Below are 19,489 nucleotides of genomic sequence, written 5' to 3'. Positions count from 1 at the left end.
GAACCTCTTCAACCTCAGTGCCCTCATCTGTAAATATTTGGCACCCTGTTTTCCAGAGGATTAAACTGCACTCAGGACTTGAGTTCTGCCTGGCAATAGCTGGTGCAGGCCCCATCTAAGGCCATTAAGCAGCATCTAACTCCACTAAACATACTATGTAACAAACCAACCCCCAGAATGGCTGCAGGGTTCCTTCCTGACAGTGGGGAGGCCGAGGAAGGGACACAGAGGGGCCAGGGAGGGATGACCTTCAGCAGGGCAAGGGGCTTTCATGGAAGCTCGCAGCACAGGAGCCCTTCCTGGGGCTGCTCCAAGCCCAGACTGAGTCACGCACAGGCACTTCTCTATGGGTGTCAAGGAAGGGAGGGGTGAAGAAGTTCCTATTTTCGGATGGGGGGCTGCTTGGATATGGGAGCTGAGAAAAAGTGGTCCGGGGTGTGAGGCGTTGGGGTGAGTCCTCCTGGGCTATTTTCCCCAGTGTGTGTAACGGTGGGGAGAGGGGAACCCCAAGGATGCCTCCCAGGTCAGGGGCAGGTTGCAGGTTTCCAGGGCTATGGTGGAAGGAGGTCGCTGGCTGGGTCCTCCAGCCTGTGCAGGGGTGCTGAAGTTGGGGTGGGGGGGAATGGGAGGAGTGATCCTGCCTGCCAAGGCGCTATCTGTCCGTGCACCCTGCAAGTGTGCCTCCCGGGGCATCCCCACTCCCGCCCCAGGTTTTGCATTAGTAACAGCACTGCTGAGGGCTAGCAATGGGGAGTGGGGGGCGGGGAGAATGAGAAACTCGCGGCAGGCCCTGACCTGCAGCACCCAGCACCCAGCACCTTCCCCGCCTTCCCCCAGGGCGCCGGGGATAGAGCCACTCCGGGCAGTCAGGAGTGAACTTGGCCGCCGCCGCCGGCGAGTGGGGGAGGGGCGCCCCCTCCCGCGTCTCAGCCCCATCGGTCGGCAACAAAGGGATTTTCTCTCCCACCGCACATACACCCCCGTGTGGCTGCGGGCTCCTCCTCGCAGCTCCTCTGCCAGGTCCCCGCGCGGGGCAGCGGCCAGCACACATCCCCGCCCTCGGCCTCCGCCCGACCTTCCAGGAACTCCAGCTCTGTCCACCAGCCCTCTGAGACCCCCGTTCACACCTTGCGTGTGCACATCTCTGGGCTCTCCCTTTCCCAGGCGCCTGCCACTGAATCTCGACAAAAAGCAACTTTGGGTGGGCGCACGGAGAACCCAGAATGTGCGGTGGAGCTCACCAGGGGACTGGGCACTGGAGACCCCTGCGGCCATCAGCCTGGGCTTCCTTTGGCCAGTCTGGAGTGTTGCTCTCCATAGATGCTCCCCCCCCCCCCACCTCCCCTGATTGAAACATGCAAGCCAAGTGTAGCCAACTGTAAAAGGGGGCTGGGGGCTTGAGGAGTAGGGGGGAGACCAGCAAAGGATCAATCTGGAGAGCTGCTGCCAAACCAGGACTGCTGCGCGCCACACACTCCCTTTCTCACACAGCAGAGCCACGGCCACCCCCTCACCCCCCCCCACACCCCCCCCCCAGTCGGCTTGCGGAACTTCCCCTTCTCCCCTGAAGCCATGCCTTGGCTTTTCGTCCCTTTCACTTTCTTTCACGGTGGTGCCACACACAACCACCACGTGTGTATGCAAAGGGGGCCCCACTTGGAAGCGGGTGTCCCCCCACAGGAGGCAGCAGCCCAGGACAGGAAACCTAGGTTGAACGCAATCAATCACCCTTATTCCTCTCCTTCTGCCAATCCACACCCCTCCCCCGCCCCACACCCCCTCTGGTGGGGTCCCTACAGGGCTGGGTTCCCAGCTGGAGTCTCCCCCAACCTGGAGGCAAATGCAGAAGAACCGATCCATAAGGCTATTAACAGCAGCTATCGTTAGCACACACAGGAAGCACAAAGGAACTTTTTACGAATAAAAGATGCAGAAAACACAGGGTCCTGCAGTCTGCACCCGGATTCCCTGCTGATTGTGTGCCACCTAGGAGTCCTGGGAAGGCTGGGGATGAGAGTCAAGGGAGGACAGGGGCTCCCACTTTTTTAACGAGGAACAATAGGAACCCCATGTCTGCTACTCAATCTTGGAACCTGGAACACCCCAAACAAAGCTGTGGGAAAACTGCAGTAGACGTGGGGGCCCGCGAATTTTTGTAGCTGTTCAGAGCTTAATTACTCCTCCTTGATCCGTGGGACTAGACACGACACCGCCAAGGTTAAAATGCCCCGAACAGCGCCGAGCAGATGTGAGCGAGCTGGCAGACGCGCAAATGAGGCCTGCCTCGGAGCACGATAACAAGTGACTAATACATTGCATATCGTTGAAAGAAAATTATTTTTCTCTAATTTGCATTTGCTTGGGGGAAAAAAAAAAGCCAACCAGAGTCCCTCCTCACAAGCACAAGTCTAATCCTGGAAATACAGCCCGGCTGCTTTAAGAGAGCTGGAAGGAGGGAAAGACTGCCAGTGTTTTGGCGTTGCAGGCTTGTTTATCTTTCCGCCTTTCCTCCAAGGCGAAACTCGTTTTGCAAGCAACATTCCTACAGAAAATGGCACACGTCATAAAAAGAGACCAATTTATAGAACTGGCACCGAAGTTCATGTATCATTCCAGAAGTATCTCCCAGCTCCCCACTAGGGAACCCAACTAGATGTAGAAGTCCACATTGTAACTCCAAGCGGGGGGTGGGGGGGTAGGTTTGGAGGTGGCGGGGGGGGGGGGTGAAATCACCATTTGCAGATATCCTGAAAGCTGTACACCCAGGGGGCCAAAGTCACACAGATGGGCAGGATATAGAATTAAGTCAGCTCTGAATGATCCTCCAGAGCCCCGAAGACTTCAACCTTGAGGCTGGGGTGGGGAGGAGTGGTTTTTATACTCAGCTGGCCCCAGGACAGCCCAGGGGCAGGCCCAGCCTCCTGACCATCCATGCCCCTTGCCAGCTTGGGCTCCAGGACTGGCCCCTAGCGGGGCGGGGGGGTGGGGGGGAGAGATGGCCGCCACCCACCAACTGTTCTGCCTCCCACCCTGGCGCCTCCCCGCACTGCCTGGCAGAGGACCAGGAACTCAGAGAAGGCCTGTGGCTGTGGGCATCTATCTAGTTGATTAAGTCACAGAGTGGGTGGTGCTGTGGGCAGACCTGAAGACAGTGGCGTCCTGCAGCTTAGAGGCAAGTGCACTCTTAAAACACAAGAGAAGGCAAAGGGACGTGGGTAATCCAAAGCTCTGGGTCCTGAACCTACACACACTGGTGTTGCCAATCCAGGAAACAGGGCCCAGTGCATAGAACACAGCAGCCGCCTGTCTCCCGAACTTGTCTGAATAACAGGGCCATTTCAGAGGAAGAACAACGGCCTTCAGAGCCTCTGCAATTTCCAGAAAGCCTTCAGTTAATAATACATTCTTTCCAACAGGCTTGCTTTAGGGCGGAAAGTTATTTTCCCAAATCTTAACAACCCGGTCACAAGCCGCTGAGGCCCCAGGCCCCAGGCAAACCCCTCCAGACAGCTGACACTCATGACCCTGCGGGCCTTCTCCTGCCACCTCTGCCTAACAAGATCCCTAAACCGCAAAACGCCAACCAGCGCGCCCTGTCCACCCAGGTCCCGGGAGCCAGAGGGCCATGTGTCCGCGGGGTGGGGATGGGGCGCCGCCGCCGAGGCTTGTCTCGCCTTGCATCCGAGGACGCCCCAGCCAGCAAGTGGCGGCCACCTCTGCGGCTTTCCGTGGGCCTGCATAGTGCGCGCTTTGTGTGAGCGCCGGGGAGGCACGGCGCTGCCCGTGCACCAACAGCTGTCACATTATTTGCACTCGCTGTAAACAGCCTTCACATTCCCCCCTTACCACATAGTTAAAGCCAGACTAACAATCCACAGTTAGAGATCAAACCAACAACAGCAGTATTGTGTCTGCCTTCGCACCAAGCCCAGCAGCTGGCAGGTTTCTCCGGAACAAGGACCCCCCCCCCCCGCCTTCCCCCCAACCCCTCCGGGCTCCAGCCCAGGCTGGCCAAGGCAGTGCTGCGTGTGTCGCTGCTGATTGTTAAAGCAAGAGAACACAGCCATTTCGAGCAGAGTTCGGTGGGGTTCACCGGCTCTCTCTCAGAGTTTCCTCCGCCAGCTAGTGGCTCGGGGCAGGGCAGCCCCCCCACCTCCCCCATCTCCTCCGCTGGGAATAAAGGTTGTTCAGACTCCCAGATTCTGCTCAGCAAAGTGTGGGCCAGCCTGGGGTCCTGCAGCCCTCTCTACCGTGTCCCAGAGGAAAGGCAGCTTGGCCCCGTCTGCAGCTCACAGCCCCCTTGTGTTTCTGGAAAACTGTCCAAGCCCCTGAATCCTGACTGGTCGCCCCACTGATCAGAATGTCTCCTTTATGATTTTTGGTTAAGTCAAACATTTCCATAATCGTCATTATTAGCGCAAATTACACGCCTAATCGGTCCTTAAATAGATTTTAATTAAATAATCATACAAGGCTCATTTTATGACTTAAGAAAGGCATTACTTTTCGTTATAAACTTTCTACCAGGATATAGAATAAGGATAGCAGACAAATACTTAGTCTGTGAAAAGCACCAATAACTGATGGGCAGCGTACTGGGAGGGCAGACCCGGCCTCACACCTGGAATCAAAGTGCAGACTAGACACACCACATCTGCCCAACTTTCCTCCTCCAAAGCATGACTCTGTCTTCTCTTTGGGGGCCAGACGAAAGGAACCCCAAATGCTCTTTTTGTCCCTGCCCGTCTAGAGCCCACTCCTCACCACCCCCATCTGTTTTCCACCCCTCGGTCCGCTGAGAGCCACGGTGGAAAGCAGGCAGGCTGTGCTTGTTAAATGCTGTGTAAAATGCTGTTAATAAAATAATAAATACAAAGGATGGAGGCTGCTGGTTCCATGGGTGTTTTGACTGGAAATGCCTTGGCACTTGTCATGTGTTTATGGGAGGGCAGACAACTCGAGGATTTACATAGTTTGGACATTTCTGTACTTCATTTATTCTTTCTTAAATGACGTAGGCCTAGAGCTATTTCAAGTTTGCCTTTGTACAGAACTGTTAAATGCCTAAGAGTTTCTCCAATTAAACCAAGTTTTAAATCAGACCCAAGGCTGGAACGGACTGACTCGCCCCACTCCACCCCTCAGCCCGAGGCTGGAGAAAACAAACAGACCCTCCACAACAATCCCCGGCCTTGCTCTCCCCACCTTCATCACCTACCCCCCTCCGCGGAGGGGGGGGTGCACCTAAGGGTAAAGGTTAAGGTGTCTTCAGAATTACAGGCAAGGCCCTGGCTACACACTCTGGAAAGCACTGTAGTTGGGCACATCGTGGCCATACTCTAACCTCTAAAACAGTGAGCTAAGATGGGGGGAAAACTGCTGGCCTGGTAAAACCCACTGTTCGCAAAACAATGTCAGCAAAGGCTGGGAGGCATTCTTTAGAGAGGGACCAGGGATTCATGCCTACTGAAGCTCTTTCAGCACAAAGGCTTTTAGGGGAAGAAGGGAAAAGGGGGGGGGGGTGGCTGGGGGTGGGGGAGAGAAAGGGAGGGCTCCTGTTTCAGAGCAGGCATCCCCAGAGAGTCAAGAACCAAGTGTAGCTTCAATCAAACGCTGACTTCCCCTCTGGGAGTCGAGTAGGAAACCTGATCACAGTAGCTTACTACCGGCCTGGATCCATACAGGTCTGGTTTTCTTCTCATGCTAGTAATTTTTTTAAATACATATCGATATAAAAGAAGCAATCCCTGGCAGACTTTATTGAAAACCACACTGAGACCTCATAACATCCGGACTTAATCCCTATCAAACAAACCACAGCACCTCTGGCCTCTACAGCAGGCCAGACCCTCTCACCTCTTCCCACCAGGTCTCTCGTCCAGCTGTTGCTGTTCCCTCCCCCAAAAGAATGAGGGGGAGGACTAGCCAAAGAGCACCTAGATACTGGTTCTGGAATCAATTCCTAACCATAAAAATGATCCCACTCGGGCGAGGGGGGGGGGCGGGGGAACCCAGCCTTTTCATATGGAATCCTTTAAAGCCCAGAATGTAAAGAACTGTAACAAAGGGAAAGAGGAACCCACCAAAGCAGACCTGGAGAAAAAGCCTCAGGAACACCCTTGGAGGGGAGCTTAACCTGCAGGTTGGTCCCCTCCAAGGTTGGCCTAAGCAGGTGGGGTGGGGGGGGTTGTCCTCAGGGGCAGAAGGAAATGGAGAAGCAACCTATAGGAACCTGACCAGTCATTCAAAGCAGTTACTAATCCTCAGGGCCTACTATGTGCCCAGTAGTCTTCTTTGATCCTAAAGGTGGATAATTATTCCCAGTCTTACAAATGAAGAAACTTACTGAGGCTCAGAGGCCATAAATAACTTGCCCCCAAGGTCACACAGCTAGTAAAAATGGGCCACGGTCAAACTCAGTCCTGGAGTTGCGGAGAGGAGCCAAGTATTGGTCAAACTGTGCCATTCGGAATTCCCAAGAAGTTCGGGAAGCTTTCTCAGCCCTTTTACTCCAATACAGGGTAAAAGGATAGCACTCAGCACCTAGGAAACTCGGTCTACCAAGAGCCTGCCTAGTTTCTCCTACACTGAGAAATCGCTCGGTCCATATGAAGTCTTTCCACTGACATCCTACACATTGCCCTGCACTGGAACACCCCAGTGTGAGGCCAGGGATCCCCACAAAGCTCCACACTCTCCTCCTCCAGGAGACCAGAACAGGCAGCAGACAGTGGGCGCTACCCCCCGGTCTCTGTAAGAAGTGCTGACACCTGGAACTAGAACTAGGCTTGCCACCCTAGTTTTACATGGGGCAATAAATCAAGTTATCTAGGTAGAGCAAAAGCCCTTTGGAAAGAGTGCCTACCTTTCTACCTACCTTTCCTAGGGACCCGAGGACCAAAGTGGGCTGGGGAGGGAACTGAGGGGGAAGTGGCCAAGTCCCAAGTCCCAGCTGGCGGCCGGGGTTATCTTTTCGTTGCCCAACTTCTCATCCCAGAAGCGCAGTGTCAGCGTTCAGCATCCCCTTCCCACCCCATCCTCAATTTCCGGGTCTGTCCCGGGCTTTCAGACGCTCCGGGAACTCTCCACACCCGTTGCCACAGATGCGGCCGGCTTCAGGACTGAGGGCCGTCTCCAGCTCGGCTCGGTGGGAAGGTGAACAGGCAGGAGCGCCGGACACTCAGCCGCCCCTGTGGCTTAGGAGGTGGCTCCTCCAGAGGCCGAGGCTCCGGATGTGCGAAATGGCTCCAGGAGCCCCTGGGGCGGGCCAGCGCCTCGGCCAGGGGAGGGATCGAGGCGATGGCGGCGCCGGGTCCTCACCCCTCTAGCCAGCCGAACACGCCCCGGCGGCCCGGCCGGCCCTGGCTCCCGGCCAGTGGCTTTCTCTCTTTTTTAAACTTTCCGGCCTTGGCGATAACTGCCAATCGGGGCAGGATTTCCAGCCCCCGCCTTCCCTCCTCCACCTTCTCCGTGTAGGCCCTTCCAACCTCCAGGGAGACGACCCCCGGCCCCGACAGACCATCCCCGACCCCCGGCCCCGACAGACCATCCCCGATCCCCGCCACTTGGGCCACCTGGAGAAAGCTTCCGGAAGAGATCGGCGTCGGGCCGAGTCTGGGGCTGGTCCGGGGAGGACGTCCCGCAGTTTCCAACGGTCCGAACCTGACCGCGGTGTCGCGCGCGGGTGCAGAACCGCCCCCTATTCTAGAACTCTAAGAAAGACCTGACGATTGGGGGGCGGGGGGGGGGGGGGGTTAAAGGCCTGCCTTTACAAAAATTTTTAACGCTTCAGATGCAAGAATTTTGCGTGTCCTTGGGCATGGCTGTGAGCGCTCAGGTAGAACAATAGAAATGAGGGGTGCCAGAAACGGTTCAGGAAGACCCCTATAGCCCTATAAACCTCTCTCCCCCCTAGCAGTTACTATTAGCATTAAAAGACCCCAGTGCCTTCAATGCAATAGTGCCGGTTTATAACTTTTTCCCCGCTGGGTCCCCATACCCTAAACAAGCCCCCTCCTCACATTTTGAAATCACCAGAGGAAAGACAGCTCCCAACCCTCTGAGTTTCCAAAGCTTCTCACCTGGTCTGCCCCTGGCACCCTGACCTGACTCACCCCCATCCCCCCAGTAGTTTCTCCGGTTTGCACCTAGACAATAAATTTAGTTTAATTTAGCTTCCGGTCTTTAATTTTAGCAGGTCTCCTTTTTGCATGCAAATCAATATGGCAATTACCATCTAAAAGCTCGCCCAGCCCCGGGTCAATGTAAATTGATCATTGTCCGCCTTCCACAAAATAACACCGGGAGTCTGTGGTGCATAATGAGATTATACTGGAAACTGTCTTTTAGATCACAAATTATATTTTATGCTGTCAGGATCTTCTCCTAGCGGACTTCCCCGCTAATCACGGGGCGCCGGAGCCCGTGGGTGCTGAGGGGCAATGGTTGGCGGAGGAGACAAGGCTCTAAGGAGTAACTAAGTGCGGGGGCTCCCCCCCCCCGCCATTTCCAAGATCCTCAACTGGGGGCAGGTGGAAATGAGCCTGTAATGGGAAAGAGGGCCTTCTACCAAAACGTTGCGGGGAAAGCTCGTTCTTTAATTTTCATCCAACAAAAAGTCAGCTATCCCTTGCGGAGAAACACATGGGGGGCAACCAGCCTGAGCCGTCGGTCCTGGGCTGGGGGTTGGTAGACTTCCCCGACCAAGTGCTCAGGACACAGGAGGCTGGGCCGCCCCCGGGGCGGCGTGAGGAGACCTTCCACTCCTACCCCGGCTGTTATTCAAGTGGGCGCCACCACCTAGGCCCCGGCGGCACAGCCAGCCTTGCAAACAGACGGAATCTTGCCGGCCGGACTTTCGGGCAAAGCAGCCCAGGCGGGCTGGGGCGGGCCTCGGCCTCCCCTCCCCAAACTGGGCGAGGCACCGCCAGGCCCGAACCGTGTGAGCAGACGGCTGGAGACCTCCGAGCCAGGAGAAGAGCAAGGCCCTCCCGCCCCGGCGCGGCCCCCGGGCCACGAGTGTGACCCTGGAGCCTAACAAAGGGCCTTCAGAGCTCCTTTCGGCCTCGGACTAGCGGGGGAGGGGTGGGACCCGCGGGGAGGGGGGCGGCGCGGCGGCCCAAGTGTACCGGCGCGCCCCCTGCCCCGCCGCGCCGAGTCGGCCGAGCCCGGCGCCCTCGAGGAAACCACCGAGGTGGCTTGATCGAGGTCGCTGGGCACTCCCCAGGACCATTCAGGGGTTCGGGCGGCTCGGCGGCCGGCGAGCCTCTCGCCCAGCCCCGCGGCCCGGCCCTGCCCCGCCCGACCCAGCGCGGGCTCCACCCGAGTGCGGTCTTCCCAATAAAAGCTGGAATTCCCGGCTGGGCTCAGACAAAGAGGGACCGCGGCAAATCGACGCCGCGGGCAAACCAAACCCAAGCCTAGTTTACGTGCACGTCTGGGGTCACAGAGGCGCCTGCTAATCCTCCCTACCGAGCAGGCCGTCCCCGCACGGTCTCCTCCAGGAAAAGAAAAAAAAAAAAGCATACCTCCCCTTGATTTCGCCCAGAGGCCGAACTTCGCACTTCTTTCGGTTCACTAGACCCTGTGCTCCAACCTTAGCAAACAGGACTTAGAGCAGCCCAGCATCCCTTCCTCACCAGCCAGGAGCGCAACGCTTACTCCTCATCTTCCTCCACCATCCATCCTCTCAAGGTCAAGAACTCAAAAATCTTTTCGAAATCCTCCAACCTGGTCAAGACATACCTTCTTCCCCACTCTAGACAGGAAGAAACTATAACCAGAAGCAATCTTAGCGACTGAGGACCATCCACCCTTAGGCTAGGCGCCTCTGCCCTCAGTTTCCCTCTAGCCAAAGACACGTTATTTCTCAGTGAATGAGTGTGTGAATGTGGTTGTGTGGCGCACACTTCCGTGCCCTGGTCAGTCTCCCTGGGCAGGAAAAGTCTCCATCAGGCATTGAGGAGTTTTTGTCATTCAGCCTGTGTATCTAAGCGTGGATGTGTGCATATGAATGCTTTTTGTGTTTCCAAGTGACCCTCTTCACACCTTTAAATGGGCTTTTGTCTCTGGAACGAACTTACAGAAATTCTACCCCAGTTTCCAGCTCAACAAAGTCTGGGATTTTCTCTCCTAGAATCTCACTCTAGGTCTCAGTATTTGCATATCCATGTTTACATTCCTCTTGGCCAGTTCTTTATCTTTTCTGTATCTCTTGTTCCGTGTGGGCATCGGAGCCCAAGTGTCTTGATTTGTCTCAGCACATGTCATTCAGGCACACATCTTAATCTGTGCATTCCTGTCTAACACGTACACCTCCCCAGGACTTACATTCTTGCTTTGCCTATAATGTGGCTCATTCCAACCAGACCAATGTTGGTTTGTAGTTTAAATGTAGCTAGAGGATTCCCCTAAGGTTACAACCCCTAAAAGGGAGAGGAAGGGGGAAGGAGAGGAGTGTAACTAATGATTCATTTTTATATAGAGTAACCTACCCACCAATTGTCTACCTCTGCAAAAACTAGACCAATGCCTTCAAGAGCTGTATTAAAATTTTAGACCAATTCAATGTTGAGTCCCCTGTATGTGGCCATACATACACTGTACACATCACTGTCCAATTCCTGTTTGGACGCTGTCTCCCTGCACATATCTGATCTGAACTCTCCACAAGTTCATGGTTAAAAGTGTATCTCTACACAGACAACTCGAGGACCCTTTTGCTGTCTCCCATGCATACCTGTATACATGGGCCGGGCATTTCAGGCTTGGGTCGGCAGCAGTTTCCGTCAAAGGCCCCACCCCACTAAAGCTCAGAGCAGACCTTTCCACACCGGGCCGCTGGGAACATTGAGATCTAACCTCTGCATCTCCCAAACTCACTTCCTTAAGTGAGGGGTGCCCATTGTGTGTGTTCACACCTCCCCCATTAAGAAGTACCGGGTCAAATTGGATCACCTAGCAGCTGCGTCTGGTTCGTCGAAGAATCGAGCCGGATGCACCAGGATGTCAGCGTGCAAACACAGAACAGAAAAAGACAAACCCTGGGTCCAGATTCCCGCCCCCTCCAATCTGGAGGCTACTTTGCCTCCAGGAATTTCTACTAGACTCCCCACCCCGACTGTCCCCATCGCCTTTAAAGGGTTAAGAGAAATCCTCGCAGCCTTCCCTTCACCCTTGATCGCTGGGCCCGCAGGGTGGCTCGCTCACTCGCGGCTCACGGGAGTCTGCCGCCGCCTCCGCGGCCCGCCCCCCCCCCCTTCCGTCCTTCAGCCGGGAGGGAGCCTGCATGCCTGTCTAGACCGATCTATCACAGGCACACCAACAACACCCGCGAGAGCGCCGAGACCCTGCCCGGGTCCCCCCTGCCCGCACGGCTTCCCGGCGGACCGAACCCTGGAGCGTGACCGCACCGGCGGCGGGGTGGGGGTGGGGGTGGGAGCCTCCGGGCGCGGGCTGCCCCGAGCGCACCGCGCGGCCGCCCCGGCCCCCAGCGCTCCCGCCAGCCCGGCTGCCGGGGCACAGTCACAGCTCTGCGCGCTGGGCAGTCCTATTTTTATCTTGTCTAATCCCAAACTGGGCGGGGAGCACAGGCGTCGTGCTTAGAGAACAAGAGATAGGCGAGGGAGGCGGGGAGGAGCAGCCAGGCAGCGACGCGAGCGGGAGTGAGTTAAAGACACAGTCGAGGCGACCGAGAGCAGGAAGAAAAAACGGGCTGCGCGGGGCCTCAGGGCGCCGCACGCAACACGCCGCCGGCGAAGTTACACTCGCCTCCCCGCCGCCCCTCGCCGCCAGTCCTTCCCCACTTCCCAGCGGCGCTCCCCGCAGTCCCGGCCGCGGGGCCCTGGCCTGTGTGGGAGGCAGAGGCCCGGCCGGCCCTGCAAAGAGCTGGAGAGAATCGCTAATGAGCTGTGCGGCCCATTGATCCGGAGAACACTTCCTAATTAACTCTCAGTCACCTACTGGTGACAGCGCCTCAAAGGACAGCGCTGGGGCCGTCCAAGCCCCAGCCCCGACCTGCCCGCCGAGCGCCTGGCGCCCGAACCCCGCGCGCTCCCCTCACTATCTCGAGGCAATCCCGGTGAGTGGCGGCTTCAACCCGCATACTTAAGGCCGGCCTCGGATTAAACCTGGACGGCATATTCATCACCACCATCTCCACCCTTCCTCCACGCGGTGAAATCATGGCCCAAATAAACCCGAGAACCACCACTGCAAAGCCCAGACCAGATAACAGATCGGGGGTGGAGTGGGAAGGGTCGCTAAGCAAACGTACTCTCCAAGTGTCCACGTACAGGAGTCTCGGAGGCCGACAGTTAAAATGCCTTCCACACAAGCAATTCTGTTGGCAAAACCGAATCCAACACCTCGTAAGGATTGATTTCGGCCCGCGGTGTCCGTTTCCAGTGCCACAGGAAGTGTCAGATGGCTAGAAATACTCAAGTCTGTCTGCGTTCACCACCCACCACCTTCTGGGGTGGGCCATTTCCTCCGCTTTTTTATTCCCAAGTCATTTAAAAGATTTTTCTCCAGGAGGCTACCCCTAGAACCAAATAGCACTACCCCATCTCTGGCCTTCTCTCAAAACAAGAAAAAAAAAAAAAAAAAAAAACAGCTAAAACCCTGAGCAGTCTAGTCTAGACACAGGAGGCTCTACGGATACCTATTTGAAGCGCACTGGTTTCTTTTTAAGGTTTGTTTTTAAATACACATAACCCTCCCCCCTCCTTCGCTCTTCCATTCCCCCAACCCCCACCCTTCAGACGCCGGCGGCGCGCGTCCTCGCGCGCGGGCACTCACTAGCTGAAGATCGCGGACTTTCTGGGAAAGATTCATTAACAGCAAATTAAGCCTCGCCCGGCCTCGGCCTACACGAGGCCAAGCTCAGCCGTCTCAGGGACTGGGGGACGTGCCCACTCGAGAGTGCAGGCGGCGGGAAGCCCACCGGGACCACGCGTGCCTCAAGCCGTCCTACTCCGCACACGACGCCCCAGGGCTTGCTTGGTAAACAGCCGGCGCACGTCGCCGCCGCCCCGAGCCCCCGAGTTGGCGGAGGCTCTGCAGCGCAGCCGCCCGCCTGCTCCGAGCGCGGGCCCCGCGGCGCGGAGGCGCCTCGCCCTCCCCGCCTTGGCGGAGGATCGCGCCGGGTGCGCAAGTTCCTCTTCGCCCTCAGCCTCCGCGCCGCACGCCCTCCGAGCGGGACCAACTTCCTCCGGCCACAGACTTGCACACGCCCTACAGGGCTTCCCACCAGACTCGTAGCTGCCCAGGTCTAGCCCCCACCCCCCCGCCCTCCCTTCCCGCCGCCGCCCCCGCACGATCTACCCCCACCCCTGGGGACTCACAACTTGAAACCAACCCTGCGACGTCGCGGGGAGGGTGGGAGTGGACCAGGGTCGCAGATTAAAATTTTAAAAGAACATTTACAAAACAAAGCGTCTGACCTGGCGGGCGGGTGGACGGGCCGAGTCGGAACCCCTCGCTCTGCTCGATTTCCTAGTATTTTTTTTTTTTTATAAATCCACGTGATTCGCGCTTTGGAGCAAGCCAAAAAAAAAAAAAAAACCCCGGGACTCCCCTCCCGAGTTGCACGGCGGCGGCGGCAGCAGGTCGAGCTCGGCTCGGCCCGGGGCGCCCGCCACACACACCCTGCGCACGCACACGCCGTCGTTCCACGAGCAGGAACGAGCGGCCCCCGGAGAGGCGAGACGAGGCAGCGGCGGCTGGGGGTTTTTACAGTTCTTTCCCGAGTCGAAAAAGAAAGCAGACGGGAACCCGCCGCCCTCCCCTTCCTGCTAGCGAGCTAACGCCGAGCCGAGCTTCCCAGCTTCCAGCCCAGCTCCCCCCCGCCGCCCCCCCTCCCCGCGCCCGACTCGCGGCGCTCAGCGACGACCGCGCTCCCGCGCACACAGGCACACACTAGCTGCAAACTTCCACTCCGAGAACTCCCCGCTCTCCTCCCAGCCCCCCGGGAGGCGGCAGGCCCCCCCCCGCCGCGCCCCTCCCTCCCCGGAGCCCACTTGGGGCCGCTTAGGTTGGCTGCATTTTTAATAACTTATAGCTAAGAAATAAAAATGAAAGCGAGCAAAGCAGCCAAAGTGAAACGCGAGGCACAAGCTTCGAGGGGGTACGCGAGAGAGTCAAAAGAAGACACCCGCCGCGAGCGGGGGCCCCGAGGGAGGGGGCCGACTGCAGCCCGCCGCCCGCCCGCACGCTCGCCTGCCCGGCCTCCCCCCGGGGAAAGGTGTTCCGGGCACTGACCTGAAATCCCCGGCCGGGGAGTAAGCAGAGAGCCTGCGATCCGGCGCTTTGAAGTTTTTCCCCGGAGCAGAGTCGAGGCGGCGAGGAGGAGCAAGGGGCGATGGGGTGGATGGGAACTGGTTTGCGGGGTTGGAGGAAAGTGGGGTGGCGACGTTGGCGACGGGAGAAGGAGCCGGGCCGGGGAAGCGCGGCGAGCAGCAAAGTTTGCCGTCCCCGGCTGCCCGCAGCCCGCTCGCGGCGCCGCGCTCGCTCGCCTCCCTCACCGTCTGCTGCCAGCCGGCTGCCCTCGGGGTCGGCCCCGCCGAGGGGTGGGCTCTGGGCCGGGTGGGGGCGGGGCGGGGCGGGGCGGGCTCAAAGCCTCCGGGCAGGTGGCGACAACCCCGCGCGATCCTCCGGGCTCCGGCGGCTGGGCCGGGCTCGGTCGGGCTCAGCAGCTCCCGCGCCGCCGCTGCTGCCGCCCGCGCTCGGGCAGGAGCCCCAGCGCCATGTTGACGGTTCGCCGCGAGCGCCCGCTCGGGCTGGGTGTGTGTGAGTGTGTGAGTGTGTTGGCCAAGTCGTCCCTGCGCGGCGACAGCGCGGCTTGGGCTCCCCGCCCGGCGGCTCGCGGGCTCCCCCTCCGCCGCCGCCTCGTTCCCGCTCTCGGTCGCGGCTCCGGCGCGTCTCCCCCGCAGCCGCCGAGCTCGGTCCGCGTTCAGCGAGGAGCGTAGCTCTGCTCACCTTGCCGCTGGGAGCCTGGGCTCCGTCTGCCGCCGCACGCCGCGATCCCAACGCGTCCCCCCTCCCTGGTTCCCTCCTCTTCCTCCTCCCCCTCCCTCCGCCCTCTCGCCCGCCCTCCTTCCCTCCCTCCCTCCCAGCAGCCGCCTCCCCTCCCCCCGCAGGCGCAGCGCTCGGGCGACAGCCGCCCGCCCGCCCGCCGCCGCCTCCAGCTCTCGCAAGTTTGAGCTCCCCCAGCCTCCGCTCACCCTCCGCTGCGGTGCCTCGGCGGTGGGGTTTCGGAGGAGTGATTCCTCAGGAAAGGTTTGCCCGAGTTTCCCCAGCCGTCATCGATCCTCGGCGCGTTTCGCTTCTCTGGGTCCGAACCCCAGACCACTTGGGTGGCGCCCCCCCCCCGCCCCTTGCCCTCCCCTCCGCCGCTCGGACCGAGTTGGCTGCGCACACCCCGCCCGGGCGCGCGTCCTGGGCGAACCAGAGACCGACTCGGGCGGCGGCGGCGCGGGCGGCCCGCTGATCCTGAGCCGAGGGGATGGGGGCGGCGGGGGCGGCTCTCCCAGCCGCGCGCCGAGACTCCCCTCGCTACCCAGAAGGCCAGTGGAGGACCGCAATTACCATAAAGCGCCTCGCACTCCGCTCAGCCAAAGCTGTCAAACCCCAGCGGCAGCCGCCGCTGCCTCCTCTCGCCACCAGCTCTGCGCTCTCCCGGTCGCGCGTCCCCTCCGAGACCCAGCGGAGCCTGGCGGGTGCGCGTCGGTGCCCATCCCCACCTTGGGTCGCCCCTTCCTCCCGGAGGAGCCCCTTCCCATTTCGGTGTCAAGCACTACCTTTAGACACCACCCTGAGCAACGGTGGCCGTTCCGCCCGAACTCTGCGCCCGAGTTCCCCGGACGTTTCGATTGTGTGGGAATTGTCTGGAGAGGCGGGGGACGGAGGAGGCAGCCCGTGGGGCACCGGGAGGCGGGGATGGGGGCGGTAGGGGAGCGGAGATCCGCCAGAATCTCTCCCCATTCTCGTGCATTTCACAGTCTGCATCTCAGATGATTGGAGGGTCTGTCCTGGCCCCTCACCCCTGCCTCGGGAGATTATCTCCCGCGTTTTATTTTCCTTGGCAGGGAGCAACTTTTGGCTTACACCGTTCGCTCCATAAATTTCCAGTCGGTAACGTCGTGCTGATCGGAGCTCGGCGGCGGCGTACAGCCTGCGCCCGCAGCAGTTCAATTCAATTGACACGTATTGAGCTTCTCCAGCGCGCCCGACGCGGCGCTGGGCGCGCGGGCGGGGGTGGTGGGTAGGGTGGGGGCAGGCAGGCGAGAGGGGGAAGCGGAGAGGCGAGGTTCCGGCCTCCCCGGAGCGCAGAGCCTCTAGGGCGAGCTGAGAAGCCCCAGTTTGAGAAGCGGGCGGGAAGGGATGGGGGGGGAGGGGTGTTCCGGCCTAACCGCACCCAGACCGCGGACCGGGACGTCACCGCAATAGGTGACCCCACTCGGTTAAAGGATAGGGTCTTTTTATGCTGAAGGTGGGGGAGTCTCTTTCTGCCTAAGGACAAGATGGTGCAAGCTCGATGAGAACATCAATCTGAAATGGAGGTGGCTTGTAAATCCACACGGAAAGTTTTAAAATATCCTGGAGTGTCTCCATACCAAAAATAATCAAAAGCATCTCAAGTTGATTACTAAGTCAAGGTCAAGGCCAAAATCAGCTCTAGCTAGTAGACCCCTTTAAAAAAATTAGACTTAATTCTGACTGTAGGACTGGTGTTAGGTGCGATTTTATTTATTCTGTTTTAGTTCTCAGTACATAGTTATAAAAACAGCTCTTTTCAAAGCAGAAGTGAAACATCTCTACCGTTTGAAACCTGAAACTTCAGGCAGAATTAAATCTTCATGCTCCAGAGCTGCTTAAAACAACTGATGCAAAAGACGGGCAGGCAAGTGCCCCAGTGAGCAGTCCCCAGGCCCGCGGGGCCGCCACCGCTTCCAGGACTTGCGCCTGCATAATAGAATGTATGCCTTTTTCTTCCCCGTCTTTCTGGAGGTGGATGTCTCTGAAAGCGAACCCACACATTTTTTTAATCTCTGGTAACAAGCAGAAAGACACCTGGACTATTATGCTGTAAAGCTATTTTTTATAAAGACATTTTAGGGCCAGACATTAAAAGTTATTAGACTGAACGCATGCAAGTTACAGACACAGCTGGAGAAAAGGCCTCTGGTTGTGTGTTGTAGCAACATTTCTTTTTGAAGCGACTCCTTTTATTCAAAACAAGTCTAAAATAACCAGGAAGGCTGAAGTTGGGTATTTGTGGGGAAACTCTCTGAATGCGGTTCAGAGGCCACAAGGAGGCAAGGAGGCCGCTGCGCCACTGTGGGCCTCGCGGGAGAGCTGGCCTGGGCGAGTTCGGAGCCGTGCCAGCCTCTTCCGGCTCAGTTAGGCTGCCGCAGAGACCCTGGCCCCTTGCCCGGCCACCTTCTCTCCCCTTCCCATGCCTCCCCAACTCTCCCCCCCAGGCAGGGGCCTTTCCCAGAGTTAAAAGTTGCATGTAACCGTCCAGAACTTTTGGAAAATCCAGGAACCAAGTGAAAACATGGAGCCTGCAGCCTCTCTGAGTCCTGTGGCCTCCCGGGGCTGCTGACAAAGGGGCCTGTTTGTCTACCTTTAAAAGTCCTAGAGTTAAAAATGAATTGGGGAGGGGGCGGTGCTGTAAATGCGAAGGGGCCAGAGAAGGGCTGACTGTGGGAGAAATTTGATGCTGGAGACAAACAGACCAGTAAATTTGCCTTTGACGTAATTTGCAGCATTCACACACACACCCTTTTTAAGGAGTCTTGCCTCCATGGTATCTTTGTGCAAGTTGGTGGGATTAAAGGGTTTCTCTTCCATCTCTGAGGGATACATTTCCAACTCTGTGGGATTTTTAAAATATCTTATTAAGGGAGTCCTAAGAGGTATGAATGTATGTGTGAGGGGGAGGGGATTCATGACTCACTGGGAATTAAAAGGTGAGATTTTTCCTGAGGTGCTCTAAGGTGGAGGAGGAGTAGGGAGCTTACACCTATTGGCCCAATTCATTGGCATTGTTCCAGGGAAGAGAAGCAGTCCCATCTTGCACCCCCACCCAGGAAGGGGCTCTGGGAGCTGGGGACACTGAGGAGCCTGCAGCGTGTGCGGGCCTCCTCCTGCTCCCTCCCTCCCCTGCCCTCCCAGGAGTCCCTTGGGAGCTGACCTGGGGGTCAGGCTGCTACACTCCGCACTCAGCAAGGGGAGGATTTCAATGAAAGCAGAGGAGGAGGCGGTGGCGGGAGAGAGCCAGCGAGTGAGCGCATGGGAGGGGAGGCCGCAAAGGCAGCGGAGAAATAAAGAAATAGGCTCAGAAAGGGGAGGTGCTTCCAACCGAGCTGCAGGGGCCACCCCCTCCCACCTGCCGCTGGTCCCCTGGGAAGGGCCTCCCAGTTAGAACCTATGGCTCTCGGGCACTCTCCTGCTGCCCATTCTATCCGGCGTCTGCAACTGGACAAGCAGGTTGGCGCTTCGAGGAGCAGGCCTGGAGCCTGGTCGCCCTTTTCCTGCCAGGTTGATTGTGTAAGGCCCACCAGGTACTCTTCCACACCTTCATTCACCGTCCAAAGCCTAGGGGAAAGGCCATGCATCCCATAGTGAGGATCCTACATGGAGTTTGGGGGACCCTGGGATCCCAGTATAATGTGTGGGGTTTGTTTGTAACATACATGTGGGGACTAAATTATAAAGCTTTATAGGCCCCAATGGGGCTCTTCAGCGGCTGTTCTCTTCTATGATGCTGGGTACTGAAATGGGTGGGATTGGGGTGGTTACAGAGAATGTATTTTTATTTTATATACTGTGAGCTATTTCGTTGAGTATTTTTAAAAATATACAAACACCCCCAGGAACAGTCTTTCCTGGTCACTTTGTAAAAGAACTCTGGGCTTACCACGGGCTCCACTTAGAAGATCCACTGGTCCATCCCTCAAGCAAAAGGCATCTTTTTCCCGGGGATTTCAGTTAACTGGAAACATCTAAAGGTAGCTGCCTTCCCTGGTATGAGTCTGCTAGACTTAGGAGTCTCCAGGTTGAAGATGGCTGCTCTGTCTATTCTTTGAAGGGTTATTGGGCCTCCTCCGGAGGAGGGTCAGGAAGGCAGGCCCAACATGGTAGCAGCAACTGCCTCTCAAAATTTCTGGTCTGGGCTCGATTTCAGGTTCTGACCAGGCACGGGTGGGTGAACTACCGTTGACACCGAGAGGATTTCTGAGTAGATGGGTGTCGGCGGCTTGGGGAGGCCTCGTCTTGCGCCCCACCTGGTTCCGGCTTGGCTTAAGAGGCCTGAAAGCCGCCGAGTTGGGCTAGATGCTCCTGTAGATAAACTCGGACGCCACGTCCCGCCCTGGCTGCTTATTTAGCGAGGCCCCTCCAGCTCATGTTTGACCCAGCCGGGGGCAGTGAGTGGGAACCGCGGGGAGAGGGGGCGGAGAACACCAACTCTTCGCTCGCAGACCCT

At 57.9% G+C, this 19,489-nt stretch overlaps 1 protein-coding gene across 14 annotated transcripts in view; it reads right to left on the bottom strand.

The window, feature by feature from the left end:
* The window catches only part of BCOR (BCL6 corepressor), a 117,329-nt gene that overhangs the window by 29,931 nt on the left and 67,909 nt on the right, over positions 1 to 19,489 (bottom strand). For 6 of the 14 annotated variants that reach the window (XM_043895442.1, XM_043895450.1, XM_043895453.1 and 3 more), the window contains exon 1: positions 14,260 to 14,397. The exons of 5 other annotated variants lie outside the window; for them this stretch is intronic. The gene's annotated coding sequence lies outside the window, so the exon portion shown is untranslated. Of the gene's footprint in view, positions 1 to 12,798; positions 13,196 to 13,442; positions 13,725 to 14,259; positions 14,398 to 15,221; positions 15,381 to 19,489 lie in introns of those variants that run through there. 3 more of the 14 variants (XM_043895446.1, XM_043895444.1, XM_043895447.1) reach the window with 3 other exon arrangements.

The sequence above is a fragment of the Cervus elaphus genome, chromosome X (assembly GCF_910594005.1).
Source record: "Cervus elaphus chromosome X, mCerEla1.1, whole genome shotgun sequence".
Classification (NCBI taxonomy): Eukaryota; Metazoa; Chordata; class Mammalia; order Artiodactyla; family Cervidae; genus Cervus; species Cervus elaphus.
Note: the sequence above shows the minus strand (reverse complement) of the source record. Positions and strands in the feature narration are given on the sequence as shown.